The 18,929-nt window shown below is 42.7% G+C and overlaps 1 pseudogene; it reads left to right on the forward strand.

The window, feature by feature from the left end:
• Positions 1 to 5,931: 5,931 nt before the first annotated feature.
• Positions 5,932 to 6,702, forward strand: LOC115318948 (annotated as a pseudogene).
• The last annotated feature ends 12,227 nt before the right edge of the window (positions 6,703 to 18,929 follow it).

Below are 18,929 nucleotides of genomic sequence, written 5' to 3' on the forward strand. Positions count from 1 at the left end.
CCGTGCCTCACTGAGAGTCCTGAAATTATTACCTAAATGAAGAACATAGCGTAGCTGATGGTACCGACAAAATCACTGCAAAAAAACAGATGTGTTATGAACGAGGGCTTTCATAAAACGAAAACGTATCCAAAGCCCTTGTGACCATCTCAGCAATTTTTAATAAAAAAATAATCCGTCACTTTGGCAGTGTGCTCAAATCACCTGCGGGGTGCCCGCTATCTAATAATTTTCCAGTGGTGAAGTCTTCAGTGAATTATCAGAGAACTCTAGGTTGTCTAAGCTATTCCTCAGGCTATCGCTGGGGTGCGCTAGCGCTGGGGTATAAGTCAACAACATCTTCTTTCATTTCTATGTCAACGCAATAAATATAAAACCATTGCTCGCAGCACAACGAGAAACTCAATTTTTAATTTTTTGTCCACGTAAGCTGTGTACTAAAGTCATATTTATTGCTTCGTGTTCGTTTTCATTTTAAGCAAAGTGACCTAACTGAATAAACCCTAGCGTATACTATAAAGATATCTGGTCGTAAAAGAACCATTAATGGTTCTTCTGCTTGTTCATATTTGGCACCCTAAAAAGTTACTTTAAGCACCCCTAAAAGAGGGTCATCGTGAAAAAGAAATAAGGGTTTCTTTAACGCTCCTTTTTAATGCGAAAGACGTCTTCATCGACCAGTTGCCTTTCTAGTGCGCCAGAAGGCAATAGTGCTTGAAACGAAACCGTTTTTCACGAGCTGAAAGAGTTCTTCGAGCGTCGAAGAACTTTCAAAACACAATTTTTTTAGAGTACACAAAAACAAAAAAAAAATTGTATATGGAAGGTCCTTTGACACCCCAAGAACTCTTTCAGCCTGTGAAACTCGGTTTGGCCCCAGGCGCTATCGCCACCTGGCGCACTAGAAATGCAACTGGGCGATGAAGAAGTTTTTTGCATCAAAGAAGGAGCTGAAAAGTGCTCATTTTAGGTACTTCACAAAGTACCCTTTGAGGGGTGCATAAAATATTAAATTTTAGGGTGCAAAATAGGCACAAGCAGAAGAACCTAGAAGAGAATTTTCACGACCAGATCGTTTTAGATCTGGTCGTTGTCCATTTCGTGGTTTTCTTTCAACTTGAATTGTCGACTTAGTGGTTTTCTTTCAACTTGAATTGTCGACTTAGTGGTTTTCTTTCAACTTTATATTTTAGAGCCGTTAGTGCCAAAACACTTACGTAAGAAAATCGGCGCCTCCTAAGAAAATGCAGAAGTTTTAGTAGTACTCGTGTACAACAGCAAACAAATCAAATACTGATTTTTGATTTTTACGAAGTAGTTAGTACTTTATGTAGGGAGTTGGATGGTTTCAAATACGTGATTTAGGGGATTGTCCGCGTTCTTCTTTTGTTTTGTGTGTGTGTGTGTGTGAGCATTCCTTTGCGTGCAATGCATATTCGCTGCGCCCAAAGAAATATTTGATGACAGAGCCTATTAAACAGGTTATTTTTGTCGGATAACTCATTCGCTCTTTGCAAAAATATACTAAAACAGAACATAGTAGGCTTCTGAACGGAACGAATCGGTTTACCCAATGGATGTATCAATACGGTTGAACCACTGGAGTCTGGTGGTGGTGGTGCAGTTCGTCCGCCGGAAGTATCTTCTAGTGTATGACGGAAAATGTACAAATCAAAGGCGTCTAAGGATTGTTGTGAAATAAATAAAAACGAAAAATAATAAATCAGTAATTTTCAAAAAGACATTGAGCGCGTGAAAAGCGTAGTAGTGCACTAAAGTTCCCACTCGTGGACCAGGTACAAAGCTAGCGGTTCCGATAAGGCGCCCGCGCGATTTTTTTTGCCGATTTTGCCACAGCCTTGTACCTGCCCTCCACGAGTCGTAACTTTAGTGCACTACTACGCTTGTCACGCGCCAAACGTCTTTCTCAAAATGACTGATTTAGTGGTTTTCCATGACGCTGAGCAAGTTTCCAGTTGGAACTATATGTCGATTTTCATTAATTAAAAAGTTAATTAACGAATTTTAATTAATTAGACGACTGATGGTCACGATTAGCCCCCTACAATATGTCCCCCTGGCCGTATAACACACCTCCACAAGCGGCATAAATGTAACTTTCACGGCTTTTTTTTAAACAAATCTGTTAAGCTTCAAAAAAACACCGGGTGTACTTATATATATATATATATATATATATATATATATATATATATATATATATACATATATATATATATATATATATATATATATATATATAATATATATATATATATATATATATTATATATATATATATATATATATATATATATACTGCCTAAGAAATGTTAACTTTCATTTAAATAAGAATTTTATGGGTAGAGTATTGAAGTCACTCATTCGCTTGAAATCCGACGCTATATGGATTAACATGAACATTTGGATTTCTGCGAGATACTTTACAACACGTGCACGGCAGATTGCCGTAACGCACCGAGAAGACAATGCGAGAGCCGCATATTTTAGGACCGACCTATTGTAAAAGTTGTAAAAAGTGCTATTGAAAGATATGTTCCTAAATGCTGCAATAAGTCGTCGATATTTCCTACTTGGTTTCCAAGGAGTTACGACTCAGCCTACATAAAAAAAAATATTCCACCGACTTTTTAAGAAGTAAGGTTCTCTTCTTTTATATGCAAAATTCAACATATTCCGTTCCATAGTAAACAGAAACTGTTTAAGCGTGATAAGAGTCTCCACCAGGAGAGTATAGAAAACAGCTTGAACTGTCGACCAAAAAACACTTTGGAACTTCGTGAAGCAGACCATGCATGAGACCGAATTAACGTAGCATCTGTTTGCGTGTTGGGACAGATAATGATCCTAGTTATCAGTCTTCACTTGCTGATGTTGCAAATATTTTCGCTCATTTTAGCAAATGTTTTACTGTCGGCCAGCAATCTTTTCAACATGGAAACGAACTGAGATATCGTCATGACTACTTATGTTCCGTGCGTGTCGATTTCGGTGAAATCGCTGAAGCGATTACAAATATGAAGCCTAAGTTCTCGAGTGGTGCCGATGACCTACCCAGTTTTATTTTCAAAGGTTGCAGTGAACTCTTCATTTCGATTCTGAAACATATACTACACCGCCAACTCCGCCAACCTATTCGTCCTCTAGACTAGATCATCCTAAAAAAAAATAGCCCGGCCACGATGTTTTTCCACAGCACATCAAAACGCCCTTCTCCCCGACGCAATTATGGACTGGAATGGCCTTCCCGGTGACATCGCAGCCATCGAGGATTCCGTCGCATTTCGCGAAGTGATTCAACAATATTGTAATACCCACTCCCCTCTCTAACGCCTCACGGCCGTGAGGGTATTGTAAATAAATAAATAAATATATTTAATATTTCACTCAGTTCTAGTACCTTTCCGTCATTTTGGAAGAAATCGGTAATTGTTCCGATTTTAAAAAGCGGTGATGCATCTCTTTTCTTAAATTACCACCAAATTTTCTTGCTTTGTGGTTTTTCAAAGCTTTTCGAGGTAGTCATTCGTACGCGAATACTTTTTTTTTTATTTTCGCCAGAAAATAACCCCTTTGTAGCATGGTTTCATGCGTGGTCGGTCTCGCGAGTCTAATTTGTGTTAGTTTTTAGAATTATCTGCTCGGATTGTTAAAAACAGAGGACAAGTTGATTCAATATACAACAACCCACACAGTCTGTTTCCGTCGGAGGTTGCATCTCTCCAGTTCCGCCTGTAACGTCAGGGGTCCCCCAAGGGAGCGTTTTAGGTCCTCGTTTGTTCTTGGTGTACATAAATGATATTGCATCAATCATCGACGCAGGTGTCCACATACGTCTTTTTGCCGACGATTGAATTATTTTTAAAGAAATAACTTCGAGCTCGGATCAGTTATTGCTAGATCATAGTTTGTATTCCGTTGTATCATGGTGCGATAGGTGGAAAATGAAGCTTAACTCTGCTAAATCAAAACTTTAACGTATTACAAAAAAAAGCAACCCTTTTATTACATTTATAATACCGCGGACACCCCGGTTACTGTGGAGCGAGACTATATCGGACACACTTTCTTGGTCTCCTCATATAAAACATATCTGTACCTCAGCATCCAGGAAGTTGGGTTTCATTAAAAGAAACTTGAACGACGCTCCAATTCAGGTTCAGCTGCATGCGTATTATTCATTAGTCAGATCCAAGTTGGAGTATGCAAATATCGTTTGGGATCCATTCACTCAGAAAGATATCCGGAAGTTGGAGATGGTGCAACGTCGAGCGGTTCGGTTTATTTACGGAAAGTATAGAAGGCTGGATTCACCATCTCAACTTATGCAGGCTAACGGAATACAGACTCTTCAGGCCAGAAGGAAACTAGCGCGGTTGAAATTCTTGTTTCATCTTCAGCAAGGACAGACTCGCATAGACCCATTGCAATATATTTCCCCTTTAGCGTCAAGAGCTACGCGGCACAGACACCAGTTTTCACTAATACCCATTTTTGCGCGTACTAATATGTTTAAGTTTAGCTTTTTCCCTCGCACTATTAGCGACTGGAACGGTTTACCTCTCGAACTATTTATCGACACCAACTTTGTAGAAGGTCTCGAGCTTCCTGATAACTAGCATATTTTGCTTTGTACATTGCTGCACCTTCATCTTTTTCGCATGAACATTATGATTGTAAAAACCTTCATACTACATCTGGATAGGTCATTTTGTATTAGTGCATGATGGCATTACATACTGCTTGATGCTTCCTTCTCCCCCCTCCCCTTTTTTTAAATAATATATCCTGTATATTTGATAGTTAGTTGTAAACCTTTTAATGTCGTGTTATTTGCTTTCGTTGTATGTGTGAATGTATATGTTGTATCCCACACCTACTTGGGCCTTCAATGGCTTGTAGTATCCTCTAAATAAAAATAAAAAAATAGGACTAAAGCGTTTGACAAAATCAGTCATCCGTTACTATTACACAAGCTGTTTTCATATGAAGTGTGTCATGATCTGTGTGAATGGTTTGACAGCTATCTTTCGGTGCGCTCTAACACTGTTCACGTTGATGACAGTTTCTCCCAACTCTTTTTTACAACTTCAGGTGTTCCTCAGAGATCAGTCCTGGGCCCTTTGTTGTTCCTGTTTTTTATGAATAATATTGTGTCTTGCGTAGATAAGTTTGAGCTATTACTTTTCGCTGATGACATTAAGTTCTTCAAAAGCCTTCAAACACTTCAAGATTGCGATATCTTACAAAATGACGTGTCAAACATTCTTTAATGGTGTAAAAAAAATCAATTGTCGCTTAAACCCGCAAAATCAAAAGTGCTTTCCTTGTGCCGGCGGCATGCCGTTGTTGACTTTGCTTATTATCTTGAGGGATCGCCAATACAACGTGTACCTCCCGTAAAGGACCTTGGCGTGTGTGTTGACTGTGCTTTAACTTTCAAAAATCATGTGTCTTTTCTCGTCGGCAATGCTTATAAAGTTTTAGGAATAATATCGCACTTGACGCGTAATTTTAAACAACCCCTTTCATTGATCCACCTTTTAATTTCCTAGTGAGGTCACGACTCGAGTTCGCTTCCGTCATATGGAACTCAATATCGACGACACAGACTTTAACAATCGAAAATGTTCAGAAAAAGGTTATCCGAATTGTTAACGATAGACACTTTGAGAGGCGCTTTTACTATGATTATGAACACTTGTCCTTACTGCCCTTGTCCTTACTGCCCTTGTCTTGCACTTGTCCTTACTGCCCGCCATCTTGCTTCGCAAGATGGCGGGCAGTAAGGACAAGTGCGACGGGTGCTCTCAGCCTTTTTACGGCAAACAAAAGTATCTCCGATGTAAAGAGTGCGGAAAACGCTGGCACAAGAAGTGTGTCATGCTTCCGGACAGCGACGTTGGACGAATGATGACTGGGGTAAGCCCATTTATATGCAACGACTGCATCACCGTCGAGCGCACGCATAGTCCTAGCTCGGACGAAGCTAGGCCTGACGACGAGCAGGACTCACCCTGCCCGGACCGGCTCGGCGAGGTCGCCGCGACTTCGGTGGCTGTTCTCCGAGACCTGCTGGCCGACGCCTTGAACGGCATCTCTTTCTTGACGGACCAGATGACGGCTGTGAGGGAGGAGAATGCTCGCCTTCGCAGCGAGCTGACGAGGAGCTCCGAAATTCACTCGGTCATGTTGCGCAACATCCAGACGGAGCTACGAGACCTCCGGCATCGCCCGAGGTACGTCGGGGTACCTCCGCCTTCCGCTGCCGTGGCGGGCCGCCATGATCTGAATGCTTCCGTGCTGGGAGGAGGGGGAGCCGCCCCATTCCCCAAGGGGAAATCGACCTCGACGGTGTCTGAAGAACCTGTTTCCTTCAGCGAGGCGTGCGCCGTGACTCCTCGTTCGCCCCCCGAGCATCAACGTGACCAGAGCCGGTTAACCTTGAGCGGCAGAGCCTTCCGCGAGACGACGACGGAGTTGCTGACGGGCATTCCCTCCGTTGCCGCTTCGGCGACGCGGGCAGAGGGGGCCGGTGGCTCAGCTGCTCACAGCAATCGAGACGAGGGAGGAGATAGGGGAGAGACCGGTCCACTGGCCCGTGGCCGCTCAGCGGCTCAGCCTGGCTTACCGGAATACAGTGCGAGAAAGGTCCCTGGACTTCGTTCCCCCGGCTCCATTCCCCAGCGGCCATTCTTTAAGGGAAGTTCTAAGAATGGAGGAATTACCGCCGTATCGGTGTCTGTGCATTCCAGAGCTGTCTTCGTGACACGTCTGGACGCCAACTGTTCTTCGGCGGACGTCAGAGAACATCTCGGACAATTCCTTGGCCCAAAGGAGCTTCGATGCACAAAGCTGAAGACACGCTATGGTGGGTACTCTTCATTCCACGTCGCTGCTGTGGACGACGACACTGAGGCATTGTTTGACCCGAACATCTGGCCGGAGGGCTGCCTCTTCAGGGAATTTCAGGGTCGGCTGACGGGAAGCCGCGTGCATGATGAGAATGAACGTATAGAGTGATCCCCAACCATCTAGCCTGGAAATGACTAGCACGCACATTTACTATCAAAACGTTCGCGGCCTTCGTACTAAGGCCAGTGACTTCTTTTCTAATGCTATATGTACTGACTTTTCTATATTTTGTATAACGGAAACCTGGTTATGCCCAGAAATACTGTCTGGGGAGTATTTTTCGTCGGATTTCCTTGTGCATCGCAGTGATCGTGATTTATCTCGCGGAAAGAAAACGGGAGGTGGTGTCTTGATGGCAATCAATAGGTCTTTGAAGTGCACCAGGCGCGCCGATTTAGAGACTTATTCGGAATCTGTGTGGGTAGAGCTGGAGTGTGATAATCGAGAACGCGTTCTGATAGGTACTTTTTATTTTCCTCCATACATTGAACCCGAGGAGTTTAATGATTGTCTCCTTGGAATTGAGGATATAGCAGACAAACTGGGTGAATGCAAACTATTAGTAATTGGCGATTTTAATGTACCAGGTGTGTGCTGGGAAACTCACAGTGCTGTTTCAAGTAATTATTACGGTGCAAAGAAGGCCGGTCATCTTGTTGACTTTGCCTCTTTCATGGCCCTGAATCAGTTCAGCAGGGTTAAAAATAGTAAAGGCGCTATGCTTGACCTTTGTTTCTCAAACATTGATAACGTTTCTGTAACTAAGAGTGAATTTCCTTTAGTACCGACAGACAAATATCACCCTGCACTTGAGGTGGCTATAACCTTGAATGTACCTGTCAGCCGTATACCGGCTGCTAGTCTCACTTACCTAGACAAACTGCATAACTTCGCTGCTGGTGACTATGTGGGATTATATAACCACTTTTCTACGTTCGACTGGTCCCCTATCCTGCAATCATCTGACGTCAATTATCAGGTTCTTCAATTCACCACGGCGGTGCAGGAGGGAATGGATCATTACATTCCTCTAAAGAAGCATACTAATTCAAAATTTCCCTCGTGGTTTTCTCCGTATTTAAAAAAGTTGCTGAAGAAAAAAAGCTTCTCTCATCGCAAATTTAAAAAGACTGGCAGTCTCAGGTGGGAGGCTGAGTTCGTTCATTATAGACGCCTATGTAAGCAACATCAGAGGATTGATCATAAGATATATGTGGAGTCAGTGGAGTCCGAATTGAGGAGAAACCCAAGAAAACTCTACCGACATGTTCGTTCTCGAGGAGGAAAATTGATACATCCTGATATTATACTTAATGAGCAGAATGTGACCACGTCCAGTGTATGCGATATATTCGCGCGTCATTTCAGTTCTGTATATAAACACAATAGGAGTGGGTACCAACAGCCGCCATCCCCTAGCGTGAACGAATCCATTTCCTCCCTGCCTGTGGATGAGGGAATGATTCAGGAATGCATAAAAAAACTGAGGCCTACCATGTCCACAGGTCACGATGGTATTCCAGCAACACTTGTAAAAGCATTTCACAAAATTTTTACGCCCATCCTTTATGATATTTTCGACAACTCCTTAAGAGCAGGAGTGTTCCCTGATATGTGGAGGAAGTCAGTCGTAGTCCCAGTCTACAAGTCTGGAAGTCGTACCACCGCATCAAACTACAGGCCAGTGTCTCTGCTGTGTACATTTTCGAAGCTTTTCGAAATGGTGGTCCACAAAACATTGTCCTTTCGTTTAAAAAATGTATTAAGTTCCAACCAACACGGATTTGTAGCAGGACGCTCGACAACAACAAATTTGATTTCATTTATGTCCATTGCATCCAAAGTTGTGTGCCAAAGAGGCCAGCTCGACGTGGTCTACTTTGATCTGAGTAAGGCGTTTGATGTGGTTGACCATGACATTCTTTTATCAAAACTTTGTGGTATTGGTGTCTGTGGAAAGCTACACAACTGGTTTCAGAATTATTTGTCTAATAGAACATGTGTTGCTCGTGCGAACGGCGCGTATTCTTTTACGTACACGGCCACGTCTGGGGTACCTCAGGGATCAGTTCTGGGCCCGCTTCTTTTTTCTATTTTTGTGAACGATGTGTGTAAGCAGATTGTAAACTCGTCTTTTTTGCAATATGCTGATGATATTAAGATATTTAAGGAGATTAGAACTATCTCAGATTGCAAGTTTCTACAAGAGGACATAAACTCATTTAGCAAATGGTGTTCACTGAACGGTCTCCTACTAAACAGCTCGAAAACCAAGGTCATGTCCTATAGTCGCAAAACGCAAACGACGTGTTTCCCTTACAGTGTTCGCTCAGACGTATTGTGCCGTTCTAGTGAAGTGCGGGACTTGGGAGTGCTTTTTGACTCCTCCTTGAGATTTGATAGCCATGTGGCTCGTATAAGTACCTGCGCCTTGCGCGCGCTCGGTATCGTTTGTCGAACGACTAGAGTATTTAAAAACCCCACAACGTTTGTAACCCTGTACCGCTCTTTGACAAGGTCTCAACTCGAATATGCATCTCCTGTATGGAATGGCAGTTGTAAAACTACCCTCCTAAGGCTGGAGCGAGTGCAAAACAAATTTTTATCTATTTATCGATATCGATATCTGCGAGATGAAACATCTCTATCAAAGGGTAACAATGTATTGGACGTCCTACAAATGAACAGCTTATATCACCGTCGAGAAAAGGCAGATCTGGTTTTCCTTTTCAAAGTCCTTCATGGTATGGCCGACTGTTCAGAACTGCTCTCACAGATATCTTTGCGAGTTCCTCGGACAGCGACCCGTTTGACAACGTCTTTTTACTCTCCTCGAACGTTAAATATCTTGGACCCGATGTTTCGTATGTGTCGGGCATATAATGGCATTGGAAGTGATCTTGATATTTTTTTCTGTGACTGAATTTGTCAGATCTCTCAGATTCTTGTATGGGTCTCTCTGAACCTGTCGGTGATTGTGATGTTATTATATATTATTTTAAGAAGGTATATTCGTTGTTGTGGTAGTCTTCCTACTCTGCGTTCGGACCCTGTGTTCCGTTCTTTCCTTGTTGTGTATATCGTATCTTTGTGTCAGCATGCGTTATATGTATCATATCTTTTATTCAATGTTTTGAGTTTTTTATGTTTTTTACTACTTTTTTGTAGTGTGTAAGTTTCGGTGTGCCAGCACCAAGACCGCATGGTCGTTCCTGGACACCTAATAAAAATTATTCTTGATTCTTGATACACTTCAAATGTTTTCACTTTCACTTCTGTCTACAAGGCGATCTGTTCGAGAGGTTGTTTTTCTGCACAAGGTTGCTAATGGTGCATTTGATTCTCCACAACTGCTTGAAAGGATGAAATTTCATGTTCCTTCACGTCTAACCAGATATTTTGTTTGCTCCTACGGTCACTCACTGTGCAATGCCTCACCTCTCCCTCTCGGATTCAGTCATTATATAACGCCATCGCTTCACCGTACCTTGATATATCTAACGCTAATTCAAGCGCGCAGTACTTGCGTTTGCTCCTATTCGCAATACTAAAACTCTCTGTTATTTCGGTAGCGTGTCCTCGGTGGGAACGCCAAAGACAGTTTGCCGATATAACGACGACTTGCCTTTGATGAGTAAGTACTACGTCACATTTCTAAACATCAATGTGAACAGGACTGCCCGCTCTTTTTCTGAATCCAATTTAAAAATCGAGTGAAAAAAAAACGCAATATGAGTGATAGATATCTCAGAGCACGTTCCCTTTGTGCAAACATTACGTATTTGTCTGGCCCTTAATAGTGATTGGCCCCGACAATGCAATTTCATCAAGACCATTATGTAAAAGTTAATTACCAAATCTTTGTTAGCTAGTTAACTTATCGTAAATTTTATTTGCATCTGTTAAACACACCGTGATGACGGTAACCCTGCGTAACAATCATCCACTTTAGAAGAAATCAGTAAAGCTTAAAAACAATCTCTTTACTTTTTTTTTCTTTTTTTACTGAGTACCATAGGCGCGTGACGAAAACGCGTTACAAAATTCCTTCTAGCAGACGGTTCCACTTCCCAAAAGGACTGAGGCATCACACAGTGAAAATTGAAGACGAGCATGGCATACTTTCCCTTTTGTTTTAATGTCATTATGATAACCAACACAAAATATCAGAATCAATTCCTGCCTTGATTCATCCATTTTATTTTTTTCATTGCTATCCCGTTCACGTGGCCATGCCCTTGTGTTCACATGATTGTTTTTTATACAATTGAGAAATCTGTGTTTTCACTTTTATTTCAGCGACGATACGCGTCTGAACGACCACGCTCCAAGAACGTTACACAATTCTGTCGCAGCTCGGCGTATTTTGTTTCGATAAGATCAAATTGTGTCTTCTCTCTTATGTTGGCAGACTTGGCAGACATGTATGCCTTTTGCTTTTTTTTTTCTGGCATATATACGTGTTTTCATCCTCCAACTTTGACGCAGTAAGAAAGTGCAGTCAACCGCTTCCTGCCACAGCTTTCATGGATAGATGCATCGCTACGCTCGAAAAACTCGGAACAAGGAAGCTGCAAGCTTCGGTGGTGTGTATATCTAGTAACACGGATAGTTTTAGCGACTCGGGCTCGTTTTATCGTATGAGGCAGAAAAAGCTTCATGTACAACGAGCGACAAAAAGAAGGCAACCCAGGCAAAACTTTCCGACAATGTGGCGAACAAACAATTTACTACTGAGTTATACATTACATAGGCGCCTGAGGATATCGCACCAAACAAAGGAAACTTGGGTTATTCCCTGGCAAGCCAAACTGAACCAGCAAGCTTCCCAAAGTGCTCTACAAGGTGAATACCGGGTTCCCAAACCTTGCATGAGATGAGAAAGTAAACTTAATTTCTACAACCTTAACACATGTCTAATTTTTTTTAATACAAACGTTGCGTTAGCACGAGGCGAAAGTTGTTAACATAACATTTTGATTTCTTTTTTTCTATTGTGCTTGAGTAGCTCTCATACAAAATATGAAAGCCACCTGAAGCACCACTTCGTAATCCTGTCATTACATGCATTAAAAAGACGACAATCAATTTTTTAGTTATTTCCCGAGAAACGTCAAGACACAAAAAATTTATAGTCCAGCAAATGCTTTCTTTTTTTCAATCAAGTTCCTCTTCCGATTTTCGGGCAAAAGTTGGTCGACACGTAACGTACCGTCCATGCAATCTTAAAACGGCTTAATTCTTTTATATGGTGAAAGCCAATTTTCTCGCGTTCTCACTGCTTAGCACTTAACAGCTCTCACGTATGATCGTTGATGCTGACGGGACTACAGCTACCCAGTCACGTGTTGATCCTTAACCTCTTCTTTGGAGGGTGCTCTCAAAAATCTTACCATGCCTATAGCGACGCCAACGATAAATAACAGGCAATTCAGATTCTAGGGTCAGGCTTGCGCGTCCGCAGAGACTGCTTCGTCACTCGAAATCCCTTAGCGCACGCTTGAGGCTCATAAACTGAAGAGCAGCGAAGAGCCAATGCATCGTCCCGACCGGGATATTGAACTGGTCCCGGAGGACCTTTCAACGAAAACAACGCCTCTTTCATGAACCTCTTGGCAGGTTTTATATTTGTTGGCGGGCTCCACAAGAAAACAAACAAAAAAGAAAACGTGACGGTCTGCGTTCGATAGTTCGTTTGCGTAACTTTAGCCGCTGCCCCTGAACACTCACGAGTCCAGGCAGGGTTCACAAAGGCGTACGTATATTTGTTCTATCCTTTCTGCACAGGGCTTTCTGATAAACAGAAAACAAATACCTGAATATTAAACTCAAGACCTGGAACCACTCTCTCTTTCTCTACCTTACTTGTTTCCCTCTTTCTTGTGCGCACATATAGTGAAAAAAATGTGCTCCTTCAACTGTGCGGTTCACTCATACTCTGACTGCCACGCTCAGGCGGACCTTTTCGGAACGAATAAGACATCCAAATTTTAGAAGTACTCGAGCGAACATATTTTTGCTAGCGACATGGTCAAGAACCCTGAGGGCTGAGAGGGAAAAATAAAAAAATTTTCATTCATACACAGCCGTTCTGGTCGTTCTAATATAAACCACGTGAACGGTGAACTCGGGGATTCCTGTGTTATGCGAAAACTGCTCTCACTTTTGCCAAGAAAAAACTCAAAATTTCTTCGAAGTAATTCTGAAAATGTTTTATACTTTTTTCACGATTATGACCCAATTATATTGCTTCTTCTCTACAAATAAGATTGCTACTAAATTGTATTTCTTCATTGTACCATACTGAATTTAAATTGTTTCATCAACTTCGCAATGGTGAGTATTCGAATAGCGTACGATGCGGATAGCGGGCCCTGCGGCTGCGTGCACAACTGTGCTTTGAGGGGAAGGTAGATGCTCCCGTATGCAGCGCCATGCGTTGGGCGCTGTACTAAAACTATACAATGCTGCATTGACAGTTAAAAAAATGAAAGATGTTTACGATATCCTGTAATGCCGAATTAGAGTGCAGCTCTTGAGGAGGAGGAGGAAAGGTACGGAGAGGAGGCTATGCCCATCCTCCTCTCCTGCTCTCCTCCATTCAGGGGAAAAATTTCCGCTAAATTTGGCGGAGAGTTTTTTCCGCTAAATTTAGCGGGGAATCTTTCCGCTAAATTTAGCGGGAAAATCTTCCCGTTAAATCTAGCGGGGAAAATTTCCCGCTAACTCTAGCGGAAAAAGTTTCCGCTAAAAGTAGCGGAAACTTTTTTTCGCTAAACTTTTCGCTAAATTTAGCGGGAAAGGTTTTTCGCTTAATTCAGCGGGGATCTTTTTCCACAAAAGTTAGCGGGGAAATTTTTTCGCTAAATTTACCGTTGAAAATTTTCCGCTAAATATAGGGGGAAATTTTTCTGCTAAATTTCGCGGGGAAATTTTTCCTGCTAAATTGAGCGGGGAACATTTTTCGCTAAATTCAGTGGGGAAATTTACCCACAATGCACCGCGCGGTTACGCCGACGGCGACGGCAACAGCGACGCTGACGCCGTTCAACCCGGAAGCGGGTGGCGTCAGTGTCGCTGTCTAAAAGGCCCCCTCAACCAAACTCACAAGGGAGGTAGTGTCACTTTTAGAAACAACCAATGAAACTAGGTGGCACTTGGCTGGACATGACGAAATTGGTCACGTGTACCTACGTAAACCAAATAGCAAATTGTTGTGTATATCTTTATACAGCCGGAAGTTAGTCTGCCCCAACGGGTGACCTGTTTCTCAGCTGTAGATGAGCAATTTAGCCAGTGCGGTACAACCGCTAGCCTGGGGTCTTTAACGTGCACCACGCAGTAGTGATACACGACCGCACGCCGGTACAATGCTCATCCAAATTGAAACGAGCATGGATTGAGTCCAGGATCCCTGGGTTCTGCAGTGAGCTTTCGCTCCACGTGCTCCGTGCTGGTGAGCGCTAGCCCACTCGGCCACCGATAACCCCCCCTCCTCCCCCTGTATCTACGGAAGGATGTGAAAAATGGCGACAGTCATCTCTAACCATACGGAACCCCATAAATATGAATGAATTCAGTTATAATATCAAAACTAAGCTTTCACTTACTAATGAGGCAATCTGTTCAAATGATACCCAACAATACCCTTGACTGCGGAAATCAAAAGGGTAGACAGACCGCGGCCGTATTTCAACACTCCCTGCGCCTTAGTGAGTTTATAGAAAAGGCAAACGTTAAAGTCGAGGCATTAACGCTGGCGGAGATGGTGACGCTGCCTAGGTGGCGCTGCTTTTGTCCACTAGGGACGACGGGAAGGGAGGGACGCCGCAAGTGTTTTCTTCTAGGTGGTATCGCCTTAGCGCACCGTAACAAAGATTTGCGTTCTTTGAACCCGCTACGTGTTTTCCGAGGTCTATCAATACGGAGTGCAAGTTCGTTCGATGGGACGAACTTACCCTCTTCATACGGGTAAAAAAACTAAAAGAACGGAGGAGAGGAAAGCGCGCGACGACGTCAGAAGACGGAGCTCTGGTTGGAATGATGAGTAGATAGACGAGAAGCTAGAGCTGCCATTGCCACTGCTCACTGTTCGAACTCGTTCAAACGCCGACTTCCAGGGTCCGGCGCTCAACCTTTGCTTTCGAACAGTGTGTATAGAGACGAGGGCAGCTAAAGCTTTGCGCCTACCCACTAATCATTCGTACCAGATCATGGTATTCTGACTCCTCCTCTCCTTTCATTACTACACGTACGATTGCTGTCGTTCATAGCTTCCTGGTTCCAATCCGGCACGACAAGGGGGGGGGGGGGGGGGGATACTTTAGGAAGTAAGCGATGGCGGAAACTACTGGCAGCAGTCATGTGATTGATGTGGTCACTGGGAGTTTCCGCGAACGACGACCACGTAATTTTTCTGCGAGGTTCCCACTATATTATTATTTTTAAATTTATTATCACTTTTTATATATTGAAAGTATATTCTAAATGTTAAATTTATTATCACTTTTTACGTGCATTTAGTGCTCTTGTTTTCTATTTTGCGCTCTCGGCGCGTTTTGTATTTAATCTTGTAACCACTTTATTGTTCGTAGCTCTGTTGGAGGTATGAATCATATTCTTTTTTTTGTGTGTGTGTGTGTGTGTGTGTTTGTTCCTCCCTTCCACGGCCCCACGGGTCAGCAGTATGTATAAATAAATAAAGAAATAAATAAATATATAAATAAATAAATAAAAAGATAAATGTTTCGCTGTAAAACATGTTATATCGTGTCTGGATAGGACACGTACGTCAACAAAATAAACTTTCCCCCAAAAAAAATTATATCGCAACATTTACGTTGCTACACATTATTTTAGCGATCTCCACGTCCACTTTTTCTTCCCAAGTCTCGGGTGCTCAAGATGCTGAAAGTTTAGCAGTTGGCCTGCATGTTCCATTCTATTTCTATCTACAAGCATATGCCTCGGTTTCGGCGGTTGACGTCTAGAAATTGAAGCATATGTAGTAATTGCTCCAAAATTAAAATGAGTCTCGCGGTGTAATTATTGCGTCAATAATTATTATTTATCCTTTTGTTCAGTGAATGTTCATTTAATGATATATGTGGCGTATCAAGAAAATTTTGAAGTTTCTTGGGATAAAGTCCAGTGTCCTGGAGCGATTCCAAAACCACGGGTTTATTTCGGCGTCGACGACACAAAACGTTTATAGCAAATTGCTCGGCTACTGTGTTGCATTCGTGAAACGTTGTAGCGCCACAAACGTTTAGCGATACTCTGGTTTTCCTAGACGCAAGACGCCTACGTTCAAGGCGCTATTCGTCAGATAGTTTAATGCGTACCATATGTACACTTCATAGTGGTTCCTAGAATGAAGCGATACTAGCGCTGATCGGACAGATAAACCTGGACCCCCCCCCCCCATCTTACAGAACCCTCCGTACTTTCGAGCTCCTTTCCTTCGGTGCTCACAGGTTGTTGAGCCACTACTCGCCTACCTCTTTGGTCAGATGACCTCCCCGTTAACCAGACGGCGACGAGCACCTCACCCCCCCCCCCCCCCTTCCGCACGCTCATAAATAAGTTTAAAGCCTCCAGACTTCATGAAATGCCGAACACCTAGCCAAAAAACGCTTCGCGTCAATAGAAGCACGTTTTGAAATTATACCTCATTTAAACTGTGCGTCGCGAAGTAAATATGGCACTAGTTCCTTGTCTGAGGCTCGTTTAATATGTGACGTCCATGTCCTATTCCTAACATTTCATTTCTTTTTTTTTAATTTAAGTTTTATGTTTGAAGAGACGGCTCGGTTATTCGCTAAGAACTTTTTTTTTACAATACTCGATGCGTAGACATAAAAAAAAAAAATGTTACGAAATATCCTTTTGGAGATTTTAAATAGCATCGCAATCCATTCCATTGTGAGACTAATACTGACATAATTGCTGCAGAGTGAGTGACATCGCAGCCCTTCAAAAATCTATTTCTTTCTTTCATTTTCAGTCGCGTCAAAATGAATTTACCTTTCCTCGCTACTTCGCCCTCTTCCTAATTTTTCATTTTCACAAAAACAAAAATGGTACCGTACTGGATCGAGAAAGAGACGGCTATGTTTTTAAGCAACGGTGCGAGCGTGATAACAGAAACAAAACAATTTCAAAGGAGTAGTTCAAACAAGACTGAGCGGAATCAAGGAGAAATCTCCGTGTCCTCTCTCTCTCTCTCTCTCGTGACATAGGGCCAGATTCTCTCCGAATCTTCTTCTGAGTCTAGGACTTTTCCGCGTGCTCTCTTGGCGAGAGAAAACTTTTCGGCAATTCGCCGTCTCGGGTCCCATAAGCCCGGGCAATAAGAGCGCGGACAGGGGATGATAACCGTCTAAGCCCTCCCCTCCGGTCGGTCTAAGAGTGAATGACGATCGGATAAACATCCGCTGTCCTAATACGCCGGGAGTGCTGTGGAGAGCACTTTGAGGAGTTTCTCAAGTCAGCGAAACAAAAAGTAAGAAAAAAAAAAAGGAAATCTCGCAGACATTCCGCGATTTTCCGCGTTGATTTCTGCGGCCACCGGGTTTGGCATACGTGGACATTGCGCCTATTTTTTTTTTCTTCAACGGCGTCTAATAGACTTTCTTAAAAAATTCGCCCTATCCAGTCGCTCCTGCGTCAATTATCCAATTCCGTCATTGTTTGCCCGCGTTCTCTGAGCATTTATTGTATAAGAGGTTAGCGTCATCGTTCGGCTACGACTCGAATCCAATCATGCGCTTCGTTCCCAAGAAAAATGGCGACCGCCAATCTTGCTTCATAGACTTTTGATTAGGGTATACTCCTCTCTGTTAGTTTTGACACTGAACACAAACTCGGATGCAAATTGTTCTTAATTTATTATTTTGCTAAGAAATAAAACAGATTTGTAGCGATCTTTTGTTTACGGTCAAATTGGGGTCAAATTTTACTGCCATGACTACAGCTTGGATTTTAATAGCATAATAAAAGTAATGTAAATATCTAGGGATACTCGAAGCATAAGATGTCACTAAACAACATAAATTAGTGGCTGCTGTGGCGTCTCCAAATGATAACCGAAAATGTAGTTTAGTTTTTATAAAGGCGCTTCGCAAGCACGCTATACTCTTCGGTAAATATTATATCGGCAAGTAAATTGTTCGCGTCTTATTTGTGTTTATGGTACTCCGAATAAACTGTTCGTCGTGAACTATTTTTACGCCACAAGAAAATTTAATTGCGGCTAATGTCGGCAACGCGCCGCAACCGACGTCGTCCCTTTTGTAGCATTGATTTTAGTTACAAAAATGATAAGTTATGCTGATTTCTCGGTACTCATTCAAAATTATTGACTACCAATATCTAAGCTACAATAGTATGCTTATTTTCCAGACGCTCAAAAAGAAGCTAGTCAATGGTTTGAGAACATAATAACACTTCACGACAGGGGCGAGAGTAGGAACGTGACAACACAATAGGGAATTGTAGTAGACCGTTTTTCTCCCCCGCTACGGTATCCCCGAAGAAAATGCCGCAGCTGCGCATGCGCGCCGCCAGCCTTCTCTGCATAGTTGAAGGTCTTGTGGCGGATTACGGAGCGCTATCCGGGTGCTTAGCGGGCTGCGGAAACAGTCTACTACAATTCCCCAGTGTCTCGTTCCCTGTCGTGAAGCGCTATTATGTTCTCAAAGTTTCAGTGCCAACTCGCCCAAGAATCCGCATTAGTCAAGGGTGTCAATAGTCCAGGGAGTTTTTGGAAAAAAAAAACATGTTTTGGCCCAGGTTAATAAACTATGCATCGCAAAAAGCTCAGACTCGGTGGGAATGTGAAGCTATCGGTTGGGATAGAATGTGAAAGTTTGAGAACGTGATATTACCTGGATATATTACCTGGATATGCCTAATGTCGTCGGAACAAGGAACGGCATAGTGGGTGCCTGTAGCATCTATTTCAGTCAAGCAAACTTGTCAGCAAAAAAAAA

This window comes from Ixodes scapularis, unplaced genomic scaffold (genome assembly GCF_016920785.2).
Source record: "Ixodes scapularis isolate PalLabHiFi unplaced genomic scaffold, ASM1692078v2 PGA_scaffold1__304_contigs__length_218370807, whole genome shotgun sequence".
Taxonomy (NCBI): domain Eukaryota; kingdom Metazoa; phylum Arthropoda; class Arachnida; order Ixodida; family Ixodidae; genus Ixodes; species Ixodes scapularis.